Genomic DNA, 24,947 nt, shown 5'->3' with positions numbered 1-24,947 from the left:
TGAAAAATGAGGAATCCATTTAGCGTAGTATGCAAACAGACCGAGAGCCCGACGTAAAGAAGCTGGATTCTTAGGTGACGGGAGCTCTTGGAGCGGGCGAAGTCTTTCTGGGTCTGGCTTAATGATACCATTGCCTACGCAGTAGCCAAGGATGTTGATGGTCGGTTGCGACTCAACAGATTTGGATTCATTCAGGGTCAAATTACGGCGATGGAGGGCATCCCGAAATTTTTGGAGGTTGGCGTCGTGTTCCTGTTGATCGTGACCTGCAATGGTAATGTTATCAAGATAGGGAAAAGTGTCCCTTAGGTTTTCCTGCTTAACCAGGCCATCCATTGCCCGTTGGAAGACAGCCACTCCATTAGTAACCCCGAATGGGAGGCGACGAAATTGGTACAGCCGTCCATTAGCCTCAAAGGCCGTGTACTGCTTATCTGAGACCTTCAAGGGTACCTGATGATAGGCACTTTTTAAATCGTAAGTTGAGAACACTTTGTATTCGGCCAGTTTATTAACCATATCATCAATGCGTGGCAATGGGTAGGCGTCCAAGTCGGTATATTGATTGATGGTTTGCGAATAATCGATGCATAGTCGCTGTTTGTGAGGTTTTAGAGGGTTCTTGACAATGACGACTCGAGCCCGCCAGGGCGACGAACATGGTTCGATGATATCCTCTGCTAGAAGTCGAGAGATTTCAGCCGCAATAAAAGATTGGTCTTCCTGATTAAAGCGCCGCGATTTCGTTATTATTGGTTTGCATCAAGGCGGAATACTGGCAAATAATGAGGGTTCATCAAGTGAAGCTGCTGACAATGCACAAAACGGTAATTTAGATGGTATATTAGAAATAGTAAGTCCGGGTTTGGATCCACCATACTCAATGGTGAGTTTCTTATGCTGTTTTTGGAAGTCCAGCCCTAAGGGGAGATCACTACATAAGTCCTTGAGCACCGAAAGTCGGGTGGAGGGATACATACGACCATGAAGTGTCATATCAACAACACAAAAGCCGGAGATTCTGGTATTAAGTGATGACTGAGCCGTCGCAATTGCCTGGTCCGATGGGAAGACATGTAGTTTCAATTTCGCAACAATCTGTTCCTTAATGAAACTATCAGTACTTCCTGAGTCAATTAAGGCATCTAAGGCATGCCCTTTAATTGAATTTTTTGTGGCTGCATGAGACAGGTTCTGTGGGCAAGCAGCTGTAATTGGTGTCGTTGCACAGAGAGTGGCTAAAACTCTCGGTGTGCTTCTTCGGGAGAGAGCTCGAGAGGAAGCTTGATAGGTCCTAGCTGGAGCATCTTGATAGGCCCTAATTGGGGCAGTTCGGTAGGCCTTAGCTGGATTGGCCCTCGTAGAGGCCCTTGATAGGCAAACTTTAGCAAAGTGTCCTTTTTTTTTGCAATAACTGCAGATTGCATTGCGAGCAGGGCAGGTTTTCCTAGGGTGAAAAGCATCTCCACAAAAGAAGCACTCCTTCCTAGATTGCCAAGAGGCTGCTAAAGTGGGGTCATCCTCCTCTTCTTCATCAGAATTAGATTCCCCCATGATAGGGTTCACCTGAGACCGCTTGAATTGTCTGGTTGCAGCTACAGCAGCAGATCGAGATCTGGGCAGCTGATAGAGGTCTGCACTTCTCTTTGCCAAATCCAGAGAACAAGCTAGGTCAAAAGCTTTTTGTAGCTTAAGTGTTTTACTTTCTAGTAGACGCTGGCGTATAAATGGAGAGGCAATCCCGCAGATGAAAGCATCACGAATCATTTCTTTGCGGTACAGCTCAGCTGAGGCTGCTTGAAAGTTACAATCTATGCTGAGCCTGCGAAGTTCTTGCAGGAATTCGTCAATTGATTCCCCTGGCCCTTGTTGGGCTGTGGCCAGTAGATGTCTAGCATAGACCTCATTTGGGGTCTTGGCATACAGTTTCTTAAGTGCCCGAATCACCTCATCGTAATTATCCCATTCATCAACATATTCGAACACTTTTGGGGTCACATAATTGATAAGTATCCTCAATCTAGCAGGAGCATCCGCTTCACATTCATCCAGAAAATTCTCAAAAGTACGGTACCAATGCTTCCATACCCTGCCAGCTGCTGGTGTATTCGGGTCCAAGTCCAGACGAATAGGTCTAAGGATTCTCTCCATGATGGGTGGTTCCCTGGATCCTTAACTCCGAGTTTGTCTGAAGGTCTAGTATTTGTGAGTGTAAATACTAAGTTACTTAAATTGATGTAAGAAAAAGGAGTCTTACCATCAAGTAACTTTAAAGTAAGCTTTAAGTAACTTATAAACACACTATATACAAGAGAGGTCTTTACCATGCCTCTGGTAGAAGCCTCTTACAATACTGAACAGACCAGTATTTATACCAGTCCAACAGGAAGTGACATATGACAGGAAGTGAGGTATGTACACAGTTCATAGTTCATAGTTCACAGTTCACAGGAAGTGATGACATAACTTCCCGGAAGTTATTATTATTATCACAGGGTCGTTATTCAGAATAGCAGAAGGTGGGCAGTGGTATTCCACAAGGATCAGTGCTGCGACCACTACTGTTCATTATTTATATTAACGATTTAGACCTTGGAATCAAAAACACAATTTCTAAATTTGCTGCTGACACCAAATTGGGGGTGGGGGGGATAGTCAATACTGAGGAGGACTACAACAAATTACAAGAAGACATTAATAAACTTGCAGAATGGACATATAATTGGCAAATGAAATTCAACACTGATAAATGTGAGATATTACATTTTGGTAAGAAAAATAGGGAAGCCACATATCACTTGGAAAATAAGAATTGAAATGGGGTAGAGGAACAAAGGGAGCGAGGAGTACAAATGCACAAATCACTAAAAGTTGCGACACATGTTAGCAAGGCCATAAAGAAAGCAAACCAAGCACTAGGGTTTATTTCTAGAGAGATAGAACTGAAAAGTAGTAAAGTTATGCTAAACTTCGAACCCTGGTTAGACCACATTTGGAGTACTGCGTACAGTTCTGGTCGCCATATTATGAAAAGGATGTGCAGGCACTGGAGAGGGTGCAGAGAAGATTTACAAGGATGATACCAGAAATGCGAGGGTATACATATCAGGTAAGGATGAACAGGCTGGGTCTCTTTTCTCTTGAAAAGAGAAGGCTGAGGGGTGACCTAATAGAGGTCTTTAAAGTCATGAAAGGTTTTGATAGAGTAGATACAGAGAGAATGTTTCCACTTGTGTGGAAGAGCAAAACTAGAGGCCTTCAATATAAGATAGTCACCAAAAAATCAAATAGGGAATTCAGAAGAAACTTGTTTACCCAGAGAGTGGTGAGAATGTGGAACTCGCTACCACAGGGAGTGGTTGAAGCGAATAGTATAGATGCATTTAAGGGGCGATTAGATAAGCATATGAGGGAGAAGGGAATAGAGGGTTATGCTGATAAGGTTAGATGAGGAAAGACCAGAGGAGGCTCGAGTGGAGCATAAACACCGGCATGGACTGGTTGGGCCGAATGGCCTGTTTCTGTGCTGTATATCCTATGTAATCCTATATGTATGTAAACTTGACATTGTAAACTGTAGATCTCATTGATCTATACCTCAGTATCACTGCTTAGGTAGTGTACAAAGAATAGCATTGAATCAAGAATATTCTTATTTAAGACCTAAAGAGTAAAATTTTTTACGCAAAATTTTATAAAACACAACTGCATCACTGAAGATCAATACAGGATTCCATAAATTCTCCATTGCACTCAATGCATGCCAGTGCCTGCTTATCACTGCAATCCTGAACAACTCTTCACCATTAATATGGCAGATGTAGTGCTAGTTATAGTAGCAAAAGCTAAATACTGTGCTCATCTCAGAGTAATGTTGACGTATCACAGCTTGTAGGTAGATCTGTTGTTCAGGGATCCTAAATTTAATTGCCTATATTCTGTGCAAAAGTAACATGCCATCCTGCAATAATAGCAAGTTCAATGTCATGTAAGTATCATGTTAAAATACAAGATGACATGTTCTGCGTCCACGCTAGTGGCACAATACCTCATCGCCCGCCTCATATCACAAAGGTGTGGGCAATTATTTTCCAACACAGGGGGCAAGGTACCTAGTCATCGGAGGAGGTTGAAATCCATCGCGGGCGGTAGCGAATCGGCAACCCATTTAACATTCCGCCCGATTTAAAGCTGGGCAGCGTGTAAAGCCGGTTGCCGATTCGCTATCGCCTGTTTTGCACTACCACCCACGATGAATTTCACCCCCTGAAAATCTATCCTATAAAGTATCACAGAAACAAACCCGAAGGATTTGATATTAAAGGTAACACATTCGCCGTGTACCCATCGGATGCTTGCTGCATATGGAGGACTTTCCCCGTAAGCATAGCCTGGAGTATTCTCCACTCTTTGTGCCACTCAATCTATTTGTTTCAGCTTCCTATGTGCTCTTTTTTTCTAACTCAGTTCATATTCTACAACTTCCTGCTCCTGCTGCTACTTCAACCTCATCTTTGAGCAGGAAAAATATACACCTCTGCCGTGAGAGGTCCATGACTGTAAAAATTGGCACAAGGTCCCCTTCATAAACCAGACTTGTCCATGGACTATTCTTTTGAATAGTTTCAGAGGACAACATCACTTTCAACAAACAAGTTAGTAGAGGAAGTGGAGGAAGATCAAAATATTTTCAATGGGATACAAAATCTTCCAAGTTCTGCTTTCAGCTGAAACATCGCATTAAAGTGGGGAGTTAGAGATAGGTACACTTTTATAGAGTCAGTCAAAATAAGCGACAGTCAACCAACAGTCCATTTTACAACCCAACCGATTTTATTTTCTGTGGAATTCACCATAGAATGTTTTGCGCTACCGTTCAAGACCAATTTCCCCCCTTATTATTTTTCTTCTCCAGACAGATATACCTGGAGTTGGCCGATCCCCTAAAATGAAAGAAATTTAGATTGTGCTTTTCACGACCTCAAGACTTCCCAAACTGCTTTACAGCTAATGAAATATTTTTGAAGTGTAATCACTTTGGTAATGTGGGAAACGCGACAGCCAATTTACGCACAGCAAGGTCCCACAATCAACAATGTGATAATAAGCAGATAATCTGTTTCAGTAATGGTGGCTGAGGGATAAATGTGGGCCAGAACAGCGGGGACAACTCCCCTGCTTTTCTTCAAAAGAGTGCCGCGGGATCTTTTACGCCCACCTGAGAGAGCAGATGGGGCCTCAGTTTTATGTCTCATCTGAAAACGGCACCTCAGACGGTGCAGCACTCCCTCAGTGCTGGACTAGAGTGTCAGCCTAGATCTTGTGGTCATATCTCTGGAGTGGGACTTGAACCCATAACGTCCTGACTCAAAAAGAGGCAAGAGTGCTACCACTGAGCCACAGCCGTCACCCTGTATTCCAGGCACTATTAGCAGCTCAACAATACCAAAAATCCCAATAATAGCCAGACCACGACATATTGTATCTCAAACATGAAGTTAAGTTGCAATTGCAAGTGCACCTTTATCACAAACATAAGTAACATCCCCATTACAAAAAGCACTTAACAGACAAGAGTGCTACCGATTGGGAAAGATACAATAGACAAATGTATTGGTAACAAACCAGACAGTAGGCTCTTGAACAGCTGAATATGGGTACAGTTGGTGGTCGGCGAGCTTCTAAACCATGAGTCAGTAGGAAATTCACCAGGTTGGTAATTACACAAAGCCACGGAACAGCATTTGGAGGCCTCCTTGATTGTAACACTCATCCAATTTTAGATTTTAGAAGGTTGTAGTGATGTTCACTATGCATGACAATTGAAACATCCTATTAGCTGGGGTTTCACAGCCAATGACCTCACTCCAGTGATGGCTCAGTGACCCACCCAGAAGGGGAGTAATTTTAACCGCAACTCAGCCCAGTAGGAAACTATATAATTGCAAGCTGATAAATGCAAGTTGTTGTTGTTGTTGAAATTGATAAGATCAGCTCTGCCACCCGTTTTACACACCGCCTGATTTTTGACTTCAATGGAAAGAAAAATCATCTGGGGTGTAAAACAAGCGGCCGAGCCAATCCCATCCATTTCCTGCTTTGCGGGTTAGGGTTAGGTTAAAATTACCCCATAAGAAATCACACAGAATATTTGTATTTGAATTGAATGGCTTGGCTCCTCCCTCAAGCAAGCGCCCTGATGATCAACCGAACACCCGTCACGAAAATGTTAAGCTGTGAGTGAAGTTGATTGTTAACCCTTATACACCATGACAGGATTAAAGAATCCATTGCCAAGTTAAAGCTCAGATAAAAATGCTTTAATTTGCACACAATGACCAATAATGTTATTTTTGAATTTCTTAGGATATTCATGGAAACATAGAAGATAGGGGCAGGAGTAGGCCATTCGGCCCCTCGAGCCTGCTCCGCCATTCAATGCGATCATGGCTGATCATCCAAATTCAGTACCCTGTCCCTGCTTTCTCCCCATATCCCTTGATCCCTTTAGCCTTAAGAAATATATCTAACTCCTTCTTAAATATATTTAATGAATTGACCTCCACTGCCTTCTGTGGTAGAGAATTCCACAGATTCACCACTCTCTGGGTGAAGAAATTCCTCATCTCTGTCCTAAATGGCTTACCCCTTATCCTTAGACTGTGACCCCTGGTTCTGGACTCCCCGGCCATCAGGAACATCCTTCCTGCATCTAGTCTGTCTAGTCCTGTTAGAATTTTATAAGTTTCAATGAGATCCCCTCTCATTCTTCTAAACTCTAGCGAGTATAAGCCCAATTGACCCAATCTCTCCTCATACATCATTCCTGCCATCCTAGGTATCAGTCTGGTGAATCTTCGCTGCACTCCCTCCATGGCAAGAACATCCTTCCTCAGATAAGGCGACCAAAACTGCACACAATACTCAAGGTGTGGTCTCACCAAGGCCCTGTACAACTGCAGCAAGACATCCTTGTTCCTGTACGCGAACCCTCTCGCTACGAAGGCCAACATACCATTTGCCTTCTTAACCATCTGCTGCGCCTGCATGCTTACCTTCAGCGACTGGTGAACAAGGACACCCAGGTCTCGTTGCACTTCCCCTTCTCCCAATCTATTGCCGTTCAGATAATAATCTGCCTTCCTGTTTTTGCCACCAAAGTGGATATCCTCACATTTATCCACATTATATTGCATCTGCCATGCTTCTGCCCAATCACCCAACCTGTCCAAATCATACTGGAGTTTCTCGGCATCCTCCTCACAGCACACACGCCCACCCAGCTTTGTGTCATCTGCAAACTTGGAGATATTACATCTAGTTCCCTCATCCAAATCATTTATATATGTTGTGAATAATTGGGGTCCTAGGACCGTTCCCTGCGGTACCCCACTAGTCACTGCCTGCCACTCGGAAAAAGACCCGTTTATTCCAACCAAAGTTTTCTCTGCCAATTGGGAAAACTCCTGTAACAAATAAACCACCAAACATCCACATTGCCTGTCTGTCTTGAGGTATTTTATATTATTTTCTATGCAGTTATGATTGATGGCTTGCCTCATGATGGAGTACAATCATTGGGGCAATCAATTAAATGTGGCCCGGAAGTTTTATTGGCTTGAATTTATTTAAAACATTAATTATCTATATATTGCATCATCCAGCAGAAGGATCCAATCATTCATTTCTATTATGGGCACAGTTTGGTGTAAATTAATATTTTAAAATTGATTGCTAAATCTCCCTCTGTCCACGGATACTAGTGTGTTCTCCTCTCATGCTGACAACCACTGCAGTATCTATTTGATTTGGAATAATCAGCAGGCACCATTAGGCAGCACCAAGCCTCGATCATGTTTGTCCTTCAGTTTATTTTGCACTTTTTAATTTGCCCGACCTATATGATCCATTTTAGTAAATTGCTTGAAAAATTCCCACAGAAGTGGGAGACTCGGCATTAGTAGTTCTTCTGCATCACATTCAACTTGATTGCATCCAGGTTCTCCAACAGGGACAATGTCGAGGTGGTTTGACTTTCTGAATAAAATTAAGTTTTCTCCAGTTCTGAGAAGAGTCCACACCCAAATGTTCAGCTGTACTTTCCCTTTACTGATGCTGACAGAAGGGTCGCCAACCCTCCAGGGCTGTCCTGGAGCTTCTAGGAATGAAAGATTAATCTCCTGGACATTGTTGCGAGCAACCCAGGAGAACAGTCCTTGGGGGCAGTAAATAAAAACTTTCTTTCCTGTTTTCTTCAAACACTTTTGTTTATTAGTTATAAAAGTATTGGAGATGGGAAAATAGCCATTTGATTATGCAGATCGTTTGGAGGTGAAAGTTCATGTCATGAAACTTCCAGAAGACATCCAACCAGAGTTGGCAACTCTATCTGTTCATTCTTTTAGCATTTTTTAAGTTTTATATCAGATTTCCAGCGCTTGAGGTTTTTCTCTCTTATCTTTTTTAAATGAGGGATGATAGTTAGTTTTGAGATTTCCTCCATTCTATTTGATAAGTTGATCGTAGCTATGTTGCTGCAACCTTTTTTCAAGAGAAGGGGATGTCTGATGGTCATGATCTTCTAGCTCATAGCCTGACAGCCCAGCAAAGTAGTTCCATGATCTTATAAATCTGCAGGGCAATTGTAACTATTGGGTGGATGGCCGGCACTCCAGTAGGCTAGCCGCCTGATCCTTCTGGTGGAGGTCCAATCCAGTTTGAGGGGCGGGGCCTCATTAACATGCCTCCGGGGGGTTGCACACCCTGAATGGGCAGCCCGCAGCAGCTCACCAGTCCTGAGCTGCCGCAAGATTGTGCGGCTTGCAGACCGATCCAACCAACAAAAAGGTTGGGGGGTGTGGTGAGGGGAGGCCGATTGGGGAGGGGAGGGGAGGGGAGGGGGAGGGGGTGGTCAGCCTGGGTGGCAGCGGCCCTTATTATTCTTGTGGAGCACGGAGGAGGACTCCACTTCCTCCTCGTCCCACAAAATAAATTATTTAAGACTTACCTTTTTTGGGGCCTCTCCGCTTGATTACCAGGTTTTACTGGGCAGAGCATCCGTGGTGCTCGCTCTGCCCAGTAGGCCCTCAAAATTGCTTCGGGGTGCTACATACGCATAGTGAACTGCATTACAGCCTGATTCAGGCGGGTGCCTGGGCCACCCAGTGGAAGGCCCAAGTTAAAATGGCGACGGAGCGGGAATGGGGCTGTAAGTCGACCTCCTTCATCTTAGCGATAGCAAAATACTGCAGATGCTGGAAATCCGAAATAACATCAGAAAATGCTGGAAAAACTCAGCAGGCCAGGCAGCATCCGTGAAGAAAAATTAGAGTCGACGTTTCGGGTGAACCCTTTTTCAAAACTGGAAAGGAAATGAAATAGATCGAAGGCAGGGCTTGTAGGAATTAATAAATGGGGATGGGGTTATTGTCTCTGGCCAGTCAGAAGCCTCTGAGCTGCTCCAGAGCCCCGTGCGGTTTTGAAGCGCTCCCCTTTCCTGGTTCTGACCACCGGACTTATTCGGTAGCGATGTAGACAGAAAACGAGACTCGTGGTTGGGTGCAAAACAGACCAGTATTTATTGAAACAAAAAGAAACAACTTAAAATAATGAATACAACACACCTGTGCTCGATACAGCACTTTTACTTAACACAGTACACTTCTTGTCCACTACAGCACTCTCTTGCTTAGTGCAACACTCTTTTACTTAAATACAGCACCTTTAATACAGTACACTTAGTGTCTACTACAGCACTCTTTTGCTTAGTACAACACTCTTACTTAATAGGGGAGGAGAGAACGGAAACAACGAGGGAAAATTGACTAAAATCACAATTTAACAAAATCCCCCTTAATTCTCACCCAAAAATACCTATCTAAGTTGCCTTGTAATGGGCCAGAAAATCTATGCTCACCAGTGAAATGCCTGCTCCGTGCCCCTGCGGTCTTAGATTCTTCACCACCCTGAAATGGAGATGCCCCAGTGTTTAAAAGTAACTGCTGGTATTCCACTCCCTTGGGCGGGCTCCTGAGCTGTAGATAGGGCACGGAGGCGAGGCTGCAGAGAGAGAGAGAGATGGCTTCCTGAGAAGCTATCTTACACCCCATTTGGAGCCGAAATCTTCCCGCCCAAATCCGGATGTATCTGGGCTAAAAAAAAGGGATCCAAACTGTCCCCATTGACTGTGATGGGGTTTGGATGAATTGCCCATTTCCCTTGTGATGGGTTTTTGAATGTATCCCCATTCATTGTGATGGGTTGAATAAAGCTGTCTCCATTTGAAAAAAACATGTCTATTTCCTTAATTGTTGAGTATACAGCCCTTGGATGTTAGTGTAAACAATCTGATTGTCCTGTGGTCATGCCCAACCACAATTGATTGGCAGTCTCAAGTGCTTAATCTCTTAAGTCAATATTGTAAAGCGTTCATGTAAACAAAGTTCCTTTGTTCATGCTGACAGTCTCAGGCACTTAATCTTTGAGTCAACATTGTAGCAGTTTCCCAAACCGCATTTGATTGACGGTTTAAATACCTTATTACGTCAGGGGCTGGGTTTTTTAAAAAATCCTTTGTCAGCTATCTTTGATTTTCCTTTTCACAGCATACAGGCCGTGTTGTGTCTTCTGCCACGAGGTTGGACAGCCATCTTTGATTATCCTTTTCACAGACACACAGGCTGCCTTTTCTTCTGCCATGAGGTCTGACGGCCATTTTTGATCCCTGGATTTTTAAAGGTGTAATCTACCCAGATATTCTTTAATCAAAAAATAAATCTTCAGAGCTGTAGAAAATTTCGAAATTATTGCGAAATCCTACAGCCCCCCATCGGATACTAAAACTTGCTTGTAGTATCCTGTCCAAAGGTGAGCAATAATTTCTGACCCCCCACAGACAACCTTCCCTTATACTTAGCTAGATCTATCTTTGACCCCCCGACACCTCCATCTCCCCTACCCAGAGAAAATTGCAGTACACGGTAGGCATCTATTGACAGAAAAACAAGATTAGTTAAATAATCAATACACGGAGGGGGTCCAATGCCCCTGCGCCACTTGCATTCAGAATAATTCAAGCATGGAGGGGACCAATGCCCCTGCACCACTTGTGACATAGTTTTAACATGATACAACCTCTCCAATGGGATTATCACCAAGCCAACATATCTGTTAAAAATACACATGGAAGAAAACGAGCTTCCTTTTTTAAATTAAAATGCAATTGCCTGACACTTTATTAAATGGCACTATTCTTCAGCCATAAATGTATTTCAAATTTTCACACTCTGCAAACACAACAATTCATAGCCATATGCAATTTATTCAATTAACTCCAAACAAGTAGTCCAATCTTATGGTTAGGAACTAAATTCACGCATTATTTCCCTTGGAGTTGGGACCAGTACATAATACAAAATATAAAATAATTAACAAGATTTTGTAAACTCTCCAGCTTAATCTGGATTTCCAAATAGCAGCTTAAATGTTGTGGGCATCTGCCTTCTGCAGACTCCTCCCATCGTGGGCTAGGGGTGCTCCTTCCTTGAGCATCCAAAAACATGCAGGTCCTCTGTACCTCCCGGAACTCTGAAAAAGACTTTAAAAAGAAAACATCTAACCAGGTCCCCTGGCTCGGGGGAGTGTGATCAGGTCCCACGACCTTGGTTCACATAATACAACTTCTGGGATGGTACTATACTTAAAACTTATACTCTAACAATTAATACTACTGAATTGCAATATAAACATTTTAAAAATTAACATGTTCTAACCTTAATCCTTTATCCATATTGTTTGGACAAAGCTATGTACAAGCGCCGCCCATCTCCGGGTGGCCAGCCTAATCCCTGTTTGGGCTGCCCCAGGCTGCTCCCTGCGGCGTGGCTGGACTGATTCCAACTTCTGGTCCCTCACAGCTTATCGCTGCTGGTTGGGGACGTCTGCCTTTTAGTTACTCCCTGACTCGGGAGACTGCCCTACCCCACTGGAAAGTGGGTGACCGTACTTTCTTGGGCTGGGGTACCTGAAGAGATCTCCTAGGGAGTGTCGTTGGTGGGGCTACCCCGGCGAGCGGACCCTTAGCTCGGGTCACACTCCTTGCTGACTGGGGACCTCCTCCCTCGGGTCCCTCCTTTCCCAAACCTGGGCTGGGGACAGGCAATCCCTTGCCACTGGCTGCCGGTGGCTGAGAGCCTTCCCCTTCAGGTCTAAAACCTGGTTCAGGCTCCTCCCCGGAGTCCCACAAGAGAGGGGGAATAGCTCGGGCCAAGTGCTGGGGAGCTTCTCCTCTCATACATGTGACTGCACCTGCGTGTACAGTCTGTGTGTGCATACGCACTGCAGGCTGGGGATTTCTAATCTCGGGTACAATCCCAGCTGCCTGTTCCCCTGCCCCCTGCTTAAACAACCCGCATTGTTTAATATAACTGGCAGCCTGCCAGTAATCCTGTTCTAAATCCTTTTCCCTTACCAGGGCGGCCTTAAATGTGGAATCTTAGGCTTGGACCTGCTTTTGGTCCGGGGCCAAAGCTATCCCCTGTGTGCCTCCCTTGTCCCGGATTGTTGCTACCGGACCTGCTCTACAGGGGTCCCAGAACTCTTCTTCCCTGTTCCCCTGCTTAAACAACTTACACTGGTCCTGAATGGCTCCTCCCCTAACACAAGCCACAGCGCCTGCCTGTGCAGCCTGTGAGCTTGTACCCGCTGTGGGCTGAGGATTTCTATTCTCAGGTTCACTCCCAGCTGCCTGTTTCCCTGTGGGTCCCATTAAGCTAAATGGGACCTTGTTAGACCGTGGTGAATTGGTCAGGTCCTCCGAGCGGGCCACCGTGCTGGAGGCTCCAGTGTCCACCGAATATCTCCCCTGCACCATCTTCACCCCCATGTCAACCTAGGGCCTGCTCCCCTCAGCATTTTCGCGGGGACGCAGGTCAACAGGCTGCGCTGGCTCTAGCCATTGTTGGGAGTGGGATGGGGCAGACGGGGTCAAAGCACCGGTGGTGGCTGCCACTCTCCCCTGGCCAGTCAGAAGAGACCGCACTGCCTCCAATAGTGACATGACCCAGGGGGGGAAATTCCTGTCTCTACCACCTCATCCTCCACCCCCCTTTGCTGCCAGGGCTCCTGAAAGCTCGGACCTGCCTTTGGGCTGATCAGACATATCATCCCCTTTGCCCTCTTTAAAGCCATATTCAAGCTTTCTATCTCTGCCCTACAGGGGCCATGATCTGCTTCCTCAAACCCTTGCTCACAGGTCAGCTTATATGCTGCCTTTACCTCCCTAACCTTTTCCTCCTGCTCTTTTATTTCTTGTATGAGGCGAGCATTCTCCTCCCGCACCCTCATCTCATTGCTCTTGGCCTCTGCAACTAGACACTTCAGGTACTCTGACTCGTGCCTCGTGTGGCTTTTGCCCTCACTAAACTGGACCACCAGGTGCTCCATCTTGGCCTGGTATTCTTCAACCTCCCTTTCCCGATCCCAACTCTCTGCTCTAGATTCCCTAAGCCTGCGGGTGACTTCCCCAAGCCTGCGGGCACCTAACCACAAACAGATCAGTGGGGTGATAAAAAGAAAACCAATAACTGCTGCTCTCTCCAGACCCAAACCACCGTCTGCTACATCGCACACCGTTGCCGACGCTCCTGCCGCGGTCGCCATTTTGTAGGAATTAATAAACGGGGATGGGGTTATTGTCTTTGGCCAGTCAGAAGCCTCTGAGCTGCTCCAGAGCCCCGTGCGGTTTCGAAGCGCTCCCCTTTCCTGGTTCTGACCGCCAGACTTATTCGGTAGCGATGTAGACAGAAAACGAGACTCACGATTGGGTGCAAAACAGACCAGTATTTATTGAAACAAAAAGAAACAACTTAAAATAATGAATACAACACACCTGTGCTCGATACAGCACTTTTACTTAACACAGTACACTTCTTGTCCACTACAGCACTCTCTTGCTTAGTACAACACTCTTTTATTTAAATACAGCACTTTTAATACAGTACACTCTTACTTAAATACAGCACTTTTAACTAGTGCAGCACTTTACTTCTCACAGTACACTTAGTGTCTACTACAGCACTCTTTTGCTTAGTAGAACACTCTTACTTAATAGAGGAGGAGAGAATGGACACAATGAGGGAAAATTGACTAAAATCACAATTTAACAAAATCCCCCTTAATTCCCACCCAAAAATACCTATCTAAGTTGCCTTGTAATGGACCAGAAAATCTATGCTCACCAGTGAAATGCCTGCTCCGTGCCCCTGCGGTCTTAGATTCTTCACCACCCTGAAATGGAGATACCCCAGTGTTTAAAAGTAACTGCTGGTATTCCACTCCCTTGGGCGGGCTCCCGAGCTGTAGATAGGGCACGGAGGCGAGGCTGTAGAGAGAGAGAGAGATGGCTTCCTGAGAAGCTATCTTACACCCCATTTGGAGCCGAAATCTTCCCGCCCACATCCGGAGGTATCTGGGCTAAACAAAAGGGATCCAAACTGTCCCCATTGACTGTGATGGGGTTTGGATGAATTACCCATTTCCCTTGTGATGGGTTTTTGAATGTATCCCCATTCATTGTGATGGGTTGAATAAAGCTGTCTCCATTTGAAAAAAACATGTCTATTTCCTTAAATGCTGAGTAAACAGCCCTTGGTTGTTAGTGTAAACAATCTGATTGGTCCTGTGGTCACATCCAACCGCAATTGATTGGCAGTCTCATGTGCTTAATCTCTTAAGTCAATATTGTAAAGCGTTCGTGTAAACAAAGTTCCTTTGTTCATGCTGACAGTCTCAGGCACTTAATCTTTGAGTCAACATTGTAGCAGTTTCCCAAACCACATTTGATTGACGGTTCAAATACCTTATTGCTTCAGGGGCTGGTTTTTTTAAAAATCCTTTGTCAGCCATCTTTGATTTTCCTTTTCACAGCACACAGGCTGTGTTGTGTCTTCTGCCACGAGGTCGGACAGCCATCTTTGATTATCCTTTTCACCGACACACAGGCTGCCTTTTCTTCTGCCACGAGGTCTGATGGCCATTTTTGATCCCTGGATTTTTAAAGGTGTATTCTACCCAGGTATTCTTTAATCAAAATTAAATCTTCGGAGCTGTAGAAAATTTCAAAATTATTGCAAAATCCTACAGGCTGCGATAGAACAAAAGAAGTAAAGAGACATTAAGAGGTATTCAAAACCAGACGAGATGGTAATAGGACAAGTGGAGACAAAAGACAGCTCAGATTAGATGTGAAGTGTACTGGCAGAAAGAGAGACAGCTGCCATGTGGGAGAGAGAAAAAAAAAGGAAAGGGGGGGAAGGGAAAACCCAAAACAAAGGGGTGGAGAAAAAATATAAGTAAAAATGTAATAGGGGCCGAGGTTATGATCTGAAATTGTTGAACTCGATATTGAGTCTGGAAGGCTGCAAAGTGCCTAAACGGAAGATGAGGTGCTGTTCCTCGAGTTTATGTTGAGCTTCCATGGAACAATGCAAGAGGCCAAGGATGGTGAGGTCCGAGTGGGAATGGAGCGGTGAATTAAAATGACAGGCGACCGGAAGCTCGGGGTCACCCTTACGGACTGAACGGAGGTGTTCCGCAAAGTGGTCACCCAATCTGTGTTTGGTCTCCCCAATGTAGAGGAGACCGCATCGTGAGCAGCGAATACAGTATACTAGATTGCAAGAAGTACAAGTAAATCGCTGTTTCACCTGGTTTCAATGGATCATCCTCCGCCATTTCCGCTACCTCCAAAGTGATCCCACCACCAAATGCATCTTCCCCTCCCCTCCCCTTTCAGCATTCTGTAGGGACCACTCCCTCTGAGACACTCTGGTCCACTCCTCTATCACCCCCAACAGCCCTTCCCCTTCACCTGGCACTTTCCCGTGCAAGCGCAGGAGATGTAACACCTGCCCCTATACCTCCCCCCTTCCCACTGTCCAGGGCCCCAAACACCCCTTCCAGGTGAAACAGCGATTTACTTGTACTTCTTGCAACCTAGTATACTGTATTCGCTGCTCACGATGCAGTCTCCTCTACATTGGGGAGACCAAACGCAGATTGGGTGACCGCTTTGCGGAACACCTCCGTTCAGTCCATAAAGGTGACCCCGAGCTTCCGGTCACCTGTCATTTTAATTCACCGCTCCATTCCCACTTTGACCTCACCGTCCTTGGCCTCTTGCATTGTTCCACGGAAGCTCAACATAAACTCGAGGAACAGCACCTCATCTTCCGTTTAGGCACTTTGCAGCCTTCTGGACTCAATATCGAGTTCAACAATTTCAGATCATAACCTCGGCCCCTATTACATTTTTACTTATATATTTTTTCCACCCCTTTGTTTTGGATTTTCCCTCCCCCCCCTTTCCTTTTATTTTTCTCTCTCCCACATGGCAGCTGTCTCTCTTTCTGCCAGTACATTTCACACCTAATCTGAGCCGTCTTTTGTCTCCACTTGTCCTATTACCATCTCGTCTGGTTTTGAATACCTCTTAATGTCTCTTCACTTCTTTTGTTCTATCGCAGCCCTGCCTTCGATCTATTTCATTTCCTTTCCAGTTTTGAAAAAGGGTTTCGACCCGAAACATCGACTCTAATTTCTCTCCACGGATGTTGCCTGGCCTGCTGAGTTTTTCCAGCATTTTCTGTTGTTATTCCTTCATCTTAGCTCTGCTCCCACCTGGTTTCTGCTGGGCGGAGGGGATTTAATAAGACTAGAAATGACAGGAGCCAACAAATGCTCAACATGTTCATGTGTCATTTGTTTTTCCACTATTTGAACATAGGTGTTAAGTTGTAAATTCAAAATGGGTTAATGCCTTTGCTAAAAGAGTGGACAGAGGAATGTCATAGAAACATTTTAAGCATTTGTCTGCTATTATCGGCAACAATAATTTCAAAGTTATAGCAGCTTTTTGTTCAATCAGTAAACTTTACGACATATCCCCTGCCTCTTGTTATTATAATTTCTCCAGATTTTTCTATAATTATGCAATTAATATTGCAGGAGAGACTCCAGCTTACATTGTAGTAACCATATAAAATCTCTGGTACAGATACCGGCATTGAATTACCAGAAATGAAACATAACACAACACTACAAGGGTTAATGTTCCATCGTCACGCTCCCAGTGGGGAGGCTCACCTGCTGGTCATGAATATTTGAAATTTGGGCCCATGATTTTCCGACTGCGCATTTCTCATATGCACTGCCGGTAGGCAAGGCCTCCTGTTGGGAGCATGAACTTGGAAAATTACCCCTGCGATCTGGATTATTTTACAAGGTATGGCAAATTGAGTGTTGTGTCACTATATAAGTTTTTAGATGACAGTAAGTATATCCTTATATATGATTTAAGTGCTGTGTATAAATTAAAAGCTAAGGCAGGTATGGTCTTGTGCCCAGAAACCTTAAACTGGCCAGCAGGCACCAGTATGTCTGGAATGTAATAATGCTCTTTCATTAGTTTAGCATAGAACTCGAGGGATTTATAGCCTGTCTGCCCATACTGTTTATGTGTCTATGATAAATAGGTGCACTGTATTTCAGAGAAGCAAGAAACACCCATTCTTTGCACAATTCACCATGAAACAGACATTGCCAGATCTAGTTTTATGTCCACATTAAATTCACTTTGCTCTCCAAGCAAATCAAAGATGAAACATGACATTTAAGCCCTGGGATGGCTGGCTGTGTGAGTTGGAGGGGAATTTGAAGGTGATGGGGTTCCCACGGTATTTGCTGCTCCCTCTCTGTGGTGGAGGTTGCAGGGCTGGGAGGTGCTGTTGAAGCTTGGGGAGTTGCTGCATTGCATTCTGTAGATATTGGGCCGTATTTTCCGATCGGAGGCTTCCTGCGTGTGGAGGCCTCCGATCTGGAAAAAATCTACGCCCTTACCTGAGGGCTCTGGAGGTGCGTATACTTCCACTCCTGGGTCTCTCCAAACTCCAAGTGCGCAGGGCCCATGTATCCCAGAGGCCCGTGCAGTTCACAAGTGTCCCTGGGATCACGTGGGCCATGGGGAGCCAATAGAAGAAGGGAATCTCCCTTCATACACTTGACAGATAGACCCATCAAATATATGAATGGAGATCACTCCAAAAACAGTGTAAAACATTAAATAAATTTTTAAAAATAAATCACATTTTTAAAATGAGTTGAAAATACAATAAATTAAATATTTTAAACAAAAATTTAATTTTTTGAAAAAAATAAACTTACCTTTTTTAAAAGTATTTTAAAATTATAAATCAGTGAAAAAACATTTTTTTCCCACTTTTTTTTCAACTCTTATGCTGGTAAAAACAAGCCTTACGCTTTTACCAGGTGTAAGATTTCTCAGGGTTTTCTGCGGGCGGAGGTTCTGCAGAAAGTGGAACTCTCCTCCCGCAGAGGCCCTTCCCCAGGGCAGGCGGAGGCTCTGTCAAGAGCATTCTTGACAGATCGGAAACGCCGGTTTTCAGCGCATGTGCTTCACATGCCTGAAACTAGCATTTCTGATGTCCCTATGGGTGTACACACCCGTAGGGATCAGAATATCCGGCCCATTATGTATTGCAGCCACAGTGCGCCAGTGATGGAGGGAGTGGATAGTGAATCTGGTGGGAGGGAGGTGGATCACTCTCACCAAGGCTAGAGTGAAAGATACACTGGAGAACTAGGATCTGTGTGAGGCCGAAGGGTACAGGGTCTCTCAGGGTTGCAGAAATTGGAGAGGTTGTAGTTTCTGGGTCCCCCAATTCAAAGAGAGTACAGGCCCGCAGTTTCTCTTTCAGTAAAGTTGCTTGCACTGTAGTAGTGGCTGGGAAATTCCTCAGAGCTGCTCACACTTCATTGGCATTACTTCGACAGATGTGTGGTGGCAATCCCATTTACACACCTAAGCAGGATTTCCGCCGCACTGCTGGCATGTTAATGCCAGTGAATTGGGAGCAGATCCGAGGAATTTCCTGGCCAGCGAGTTCTAATGATTGGATTTTAATCTGTAAGGGAGCAGAATTAAAACAGCTACAGTAGCAAAACTGCCAATATATCCTGGGTTGCCATATATAGTTACACTAACGTTAATTATGCAAAAATACTGATGCTTAGTAAAGGGGGGCACGTATAGGATGTAAATCTCCAGCAGAGGGCTCAGCAAAAAATACTATTAGGAACCTCTGCTAAAGGCACGGTTGGCAATGGCGGGCAAAGGGAGTGGGGGATGCACAAAATGCCAGAAATGGCGGAACGCAGAGCCCTCAAAGGGTTGTTGGGCTGGAGGAGGGTCGAGCGAGAGATTGGCAGTTGGTTTTTTAAGGAAGGTTGAAGGCAGTCGTTTTGAAAGAGAGGACCGTACCTGAAGCGGGGGGGACCATCTACGATTACAAAGGTAAGTTAAATAGTGGTAGGTTGTTTCCATTGATAGGTGAGGTAGTAGCGAGAGGACTCACATTTAAGATAATCACAAAAAGTATTAAAGGAAGCTCGAAAACATTGCTTCACGGAGAGGATGGTTAGAATGTGGAATGCTGTGCTACAAACCATTGCTGATTCAGATTCAATGGGGTTGATTTTAACTGACCCATGGAGTCGGGATTGGAGGCGCCCGGGGAGGTTAAAGTCCCGAATTCGGGGGTCCCGACCCCATCCCGCCCCCAACCTGCCTCCATGTAAGTTTCAAAGGAGGTGGGTACCCGTCCTGCACTGGGACCCACCGACCCGAGGCGGGAAGGGATTAGTGCCAATTAACTGCCTGTTAACAGGCAGTTTTTAGCCTAATCCCTATTTTAAAGCTTGAAGTGTGGGATTCCCGATGGCTCCAAACCACGCCAAGTTAGAGGAGTCGGGCCGTCGGGTTGAAGGACTTGGAGGGGTCGAGATGTCGGCGTTCAGGTGGGTGATGGGTGCATGAATGCAAAGATAAGTGTGTTTGGTGTGTCTAAAGTGCGTAAAGAAGTTTAACTTACCTGTACTTACCTTTTTAGCCTTCCTTCCTCTAGGTTTTGGGAGTCCATCATTCAGCCGGCACAGAAAGCAGAATGGCTGCGATCTGTTAAAAGTAAGAAATCACACAACACCAGGTTATAGTCCAACAGCTTTATTTGAAATCACAAGCTTTCGGAGCGCTGCTCCTTCTTCAGGTGAAGTGGAGAAATGCATAAAGACACAGCTTATATAGTCAGAGAATCATGTCAGATGTTTACAGGTAACCTTTCCAACTGCCATTTATCGCACCTCGGCAGAGAGATAATCACAGCAGTCAAAGGTGTGAATGGTGTCCAAACAGGTCAGTCAGGGAAACATTACATCAAAGAACAATGAGGTGGGGTCACAAGGGGTCAAATATTGCAGATGCTGGGGTCTGTATGAAAAACAAAAAAACAGACAAAAAACATTTTTTTTGGCTGGAAATCACAGCAGGTCCAGCCGCATCTGTGTAGAGAGAACAAGCCAATGTCGACTCGAGTCTGGATGACCCTGCATCAGGTGGGGTTACATGTAGCGTGACATGTGATTATCTCTCTGCCGAGGTGCGATAAATGGCAGTTGGAAAGGTTACCTGTAAACATCTGACATGATTCTCTGACTATATAAGCTGTGTCTTTATGCATTTCTCCACTTCACCTGAAGAAGGAGCAGCGCTCCGAAAGCTTGTGATTTCAAATAAAGCTGTTGGACTATAACCTGGTGTTGTGTGATTTCTTACATTTGTCCACCCCAGTCCAACTCCGGCATCTCCACACCATGGCTGTTAAAAGTGACAGCCTGCAGCTTTCTCTGCTGGTGAGATTTCTAACTGAGTCTGTGTAGACGGACTCAGGTTAGAAGTAAGACTGTCAATGTTTGACAGCTTCAAACAGCTGTGAATAACTGATATTTCACCTGTCAAAATGTCGTGACAGATGAAATTTCAGTCTGTGACATCACCTGTTGCCGGGTGGCCCTTAATTGGCCTGCTGAGCCCACTGGGCAGGCTCAACAAGGTCAATCAAGTTAAAATCGCGTGGATTGGCCGCATCTCGATGGAGGCGGGACTACAACCCTGAAAGTTGTAGTCCTGCCTCCTTCCCAACTACTGAATGAAAATCACCCCCAATGTGTATTTTCAAGAGGGAATTAGACTGTTGAATGATAAAGAGAAATATTGGAGGATATAAAGAATGAGAAGAGAGTGGGTTTGAACAATGCAGCTCATGTGGAGAAAAGCATTGGTGGGCTGAATGGCCTGTTTTTGTGCAATAACATTCAATGATTCGATGATTTCAATAGTGCGCAGCCTTTCCTTCTCCTGATGTGTTGCTCAGAATGTCCCTGTTATAATAGGAATTACTGTTTTCATTTCTACCCATAGCTCAAACGTGACATTCTGAGCAGAGCACCACTCAGTTCCTTAAAGTGCTCGTGAAGCAGACGGCAACAGTGCAGTAATCATCAAGATCATTGACAGTTAACCCGCAAGATCACTTAAGGACAATTAACAGCCTGGTTGTAATGTCATTGCACATTCATATCCTTGATGATGCAGACCAACAATGTTAAAACTGAAATATTTGTCCATCAACAATGAAGAACTACCTCTGAAAGTGATCATTGCAACTGAACTGTACTGACCACTGTAACCAATTGCAACAACGTGGGGGGTCAGCGGGCATGTTTGGTGGCGGGTCGGGTGGGAAAACATTTTTGACAGCGGGTCGAGTACTTGCTGTCAACCCGCCGCCACGCGACTTTCCCAGATGTCGGGTCTGTCAACGCTGAACAGACCTGACATGCAACGGCGGGGGAGGCAATTTAAATCATTATGACCTTGTTAACAGCGCATTAAAAATGATTTTGAGCTCACCTTTAAATTTTATGAGGTCGCCCACGGGTCGCATGCTGCTTGGGGATCATATCAGGTAAGCAGGTCGGGTGTTGTGTTACCATGAAATCATCTCATTACTTGACAGCTGCAAATGTGCTATAAAAGTTCCCATCTCACAGCTGTTCACTTTCCAAGCTAGGAAGCTGTTGCTTAATGCATTTGGAAGACAGATTGAGCTTTATGTAAGTTGCAAGTGTTTGGAGTAAACGCTGTATCCAATGTCACCTCATTGGAACAACCTCTCTCACCATTGACCGATCGCTTCTGTCATCTCAAGTTCACCTGCCATCTACTACATCAGCATTGGTGCCCTTGAAATTATCTCACCTTGGTCCTCAGAATCCCACCATGATCAGCAGCACCAGGCACACCAGCAGCACCAGGCACCCCAGCAGCACCGACAATAACACCAACCTTCTCCGCAATCAACTGATGCTGCACAGGAAACAGGGCATCAGCACCCGACCACATTGCTGCCCAGGATTCCAGGGATGGCTTCACCATGGCGTGATTTACTTCACTTGACGCTGTAAACCCGGACTGCCACATGATACGCCAGGTTGGCACCACCCCATGCCAACACCATAAAGCATCCCTACAATGCCCAAGCCATACCTTTCACACTCATCACCATTGCGGGAGATACCGTTATGTCTCACCATTCACTGCAACTCACTAAGCCACTTCCAAAAGTGCACACAAATCTGTCCAAGAGCACAAAGTGTTGAACATAAAGATTTCAATTTTTGACAGCACATTAACAAAAACTTCACATAACATTGGCTAAAACACACAAGTGCCTACCCTTGTGTGTTGTTAGTTGGTATGATTGGACTAGGATGAAAGTGAGTGTGAGGGGTGGTTAGTGAGATGGGGATGTGATAATGTAGATAGAGAGGGATGGGTGGAGATGCAAAGTAAGTTGGTGTGCGTAAGGATGTGCAAGAGTAGGGTAGGGAAGGCAGAGTGATGGGGATGTGATGAGTGGCACAGCAGGATGAGGTTGAGTGTGGCTTTGCAGTAACATTTCATGATCTACTGAGATCATTGAAAGGTTTGCGTCACTGCAGCCAGGTACTCCTGATGACATCCCTGCTTGTGTCCTCCTGTGCAATGTGCAACCAGGCTGCGTTGGTCTCCTGGGGAGGTCTCTTCCGCCCATGGGAACGGAAGGAACCTCCCTGCGTGCTGTGACTCCCTCCATAAGCATATGGAGGGAGTCATGGGAGAGCCTGGGTGCAGCCGTGCACCTCTGTGCAGTGATTGTCAGTGTTTGCAGCACCTCAATGCTGTAGAACACTGACAGCACAAATGTCAAAATAAATTTGCACATCGTCCCTTTAAGGAACCCGGCTGATGATGCATCATCAAGTGATGTCATCAGACCCGCTTCCTTCAATTGGCCGGCAAACGCACTGGGCGGGCTTAATCACTTTTGACAGCAGGCTGCAGAGGCCGGGACCCGCCACCGACCCCGGCCGCACCGGACCCGACGAGGTAGGAGAAATCGCGGCCATGGTATCAGCTGGATTTTAGTTTTGGACAGCAGATTTTTTTCAGCAGCTGATCGTACAGTCATGGAAATTATAACACAGAAGGAGGCAATTGGCACCTAGCTCTTGAACTAGAGTAATCTACGGGAACCCCATTTTCTGACCCCTGTACCCTTTTATATTCTCCCCTTTTAAATGCCTATCCAATTCTACGTCAAATGATGTCATCATCTCTGCCTCAACAGCCAATTGTTATAAAGCATTCAATGTCCTAATGACCCTCTGTGTAAATTCACATGTACACAATTCTAATATAAGCAAAATCTATTCACTGCAATTCTGGTCCTGATATTTATACACTGTTACCACTTCCTGATTTTTCTCCTTAGTTGGGAAGGGCAAAATCCATCTCTTATTGCCAGTCAGCTTTATGCAACTTTGTTGCTTCTTCATTTTAGCAGTTCAGTGTTCGTAAGAATGACTGCACATTATAGATTACTGTCGCAATTACATTTTATAAAATTCCACCGAGACCAATTGAACTTTGCTAACGAAATGCCAAGCGGACATCAGACAAGCTCTCAGCCCATAAAATGCTGCCATTTCCTGACCTTGTATGACTGGTGAAAATGTACATAAATCACAGCAACAACATTTTATGACACTGGACACATCAAACTGGAAACCTCATCGTTTGTGAGTGAGGCTGTGCCCCACAATTTAATGAATCCTTTGTGAAATTAAGTGCCAGACACTGCACCTTTCAAATTAAACTGCTGCTGCACATAAGCTATCGTAGTTTGATAATATATATTTTAAAACTTGTAATAGCTTGAACATATGTAATTTTAACTATTTTTAAATATACAATGCATTGAATCATTACATGACAAACAGTAACTGCAAAATATCAATAAAATTTCAGTAAATAAGCTTATTGCTTTCAGTGATGGATTTCATTACATCAAAACATAACTACCAGTGAGGGGCTACTACTCAATGCTACTATTTATAAATCCTCAAAAGCACATGGTCTTTTTTATGGCTTGATCTATCGTCACTTGTGCTTTATTATTCCCCCTCCCTGATCTCTGTTTCTCCACACCCATCAGCATATTTTGCTTCACCACACCAGTGCATTTTCACAAAATAATTACAAATTAAGATTGATACATGATGTGCGATACGTGTAGCAGGCTTGGGAGGAACAGGTGACTTTGGGCCTATGTCGGAGGTGCCGTCTTTCAGATGAGACGTTAAACCGAGGCCCCGTCTGCTCTCTCAGGTGGACGGAAAAGATCCCATGGCACTATTTTGAAGAAGAGCAGGGGAGTTATCCCCGGGATCCTGGCCAACATTTATCCCTCAACCACATCACAAAAACAGATTATCTGGTCATTTATCACATTGCTGTTTGTGGGACCTTGCTGTGCGCAAATTGGCTGCCGCGTTTCCCACAATACAGCAGTTACTCCACTTCAAAAGTACTTCATTGGCTGTAAAGCGCTTTGAGACGTCTGGTGGTCGTGAAAGGCGCTATAGAAATGCAAGTCTTTCTTACTTTTATAGTTCCTAAAGCTCTCCACCGCTGGGGTTTACCTTGTGTCACA

Source organism: Somniosus microcephalus, chromosome 14, assembly GCF_052327205.1.
Source record: "Somniosus microcephalus isolate GS21.2 chromosome 14, FLI_Smic_1.0, whole genome shotgun sequence".
Lineage (NCBI taxonomy): Eukaryota > Metazoa > Chordata > Chondrichthyes > Squaliformes > Somniosidae > Somniosus > Somniosus microcephalus.
The sequence above is the reverse complement of the archived record's forward strand: the minus strand, read 5'-3'. Positions refer to the sequence as shown.